Source organism: Phallusia mammillata, chromosome 2 (genome assembly GCF_965637545.1).
Source record: "Phallusia mammillata chromosome 2, kaPhaMamm4.hap1.1, whole genome shotgun sequence".
Lineage (NCBI taxonomy): Eukaryota > Metazoa > Chordata > Ascidiacea > Phlebobranchia > Ascidiidae > Phallusia > Phallusia mammillata.
The window spans coordinates 19434642-19435826 of NC_137253.1; positions in this window are offsets into that span (position 1 = coordinate 19434642).

A 1185-nucleotide genomic window follows, 5' to 3' on the forward strand; every position below is an offset into this window, starting at 1 on the left:
CGGTATAGATTTTTTTGTTTGGTCACAAACATTACAAACCATAAAAATCTTTTTGTATCGGTTGTTGTTTGTGATTCATGTATGCGTGTCGTTTCCTGCATTCACACCACGCAATTCCTGAAAATTGGCACTGCAAAATGTCGCATAATACCTACCTATAAGAATCGTTACACATATAAACTGTAGCTTGTCGGAAAACGAAATGGAACATCTAAAGTAAAGATTGCACAACTTGCAGTCTTCGTATATAAAGAGTTCAGTAATATTTGATCTGGCCAATGAACAGAAGATGCAAAAAGCAGCTGTTGTAGGTTTGTCAATTACTCAAAATCTGAAATTACAAATGGATTCATTAAAATTTAAATTTAATCAACTAAACAACAAAACAAAATGAATCAGGGGTTTGGAACGACCCCCCGAAGTGAAATTACTCTGTAGTCACAATTAAGGTGAACTGCCCTACGAACAGATGACTACGATAGCCTTTGTTTTGTTCGTTGGAACAATAATGGTTTAAGATGTATTAGAATTTGCCTTTTAAAAAATTGACAAATAGTAAAAAACACCATTGACTTCACTAATTTTGATAAGAAATCGGTTAAACGATTTTTGTGCTTATGCATATGGTTTATTCGCGGAAGTAAATATAGTATTAATACTGATGTTTTGCACCTATAATGATTTATTTACGTCTTGTACATTATAAGTTATTTGATTCTATTTTCCTTTTTGCTTTAAAGCTGAGATATAGTACGCCATTCTGTTAATTGACAATACAACTGGATGAAGTTCTGGATCGTACTTGAGACATCATTTAATAAGCACACAAGACGATGAATCATCACGAACACTAGTCGAGGCATTAACACTAACGCCGCTGTATAGTCTCCATTAAAATATCTGTTCAAAATGATCTAAAAAAATCATTTTGAAAAACGGTTTTGTTAAACGATCTCCGGTCCCGGAGCGACTTTCACAAACTCACTACAACATGTTTCGTTGAAACAAAAATAGGTGGCATAAGTTCGTGATATCATTGAGTGACAGGCCATAAAATATTGCACAAATCAACCTGAAAAGGCACGATCTAATCTTTCGTTTTACGCATATCCATGTTAATATACAGCTATAGTTCATAACTTATATGAATTTGAGAGAGTAAAGAATTGCAAAAGGTAAATCTTT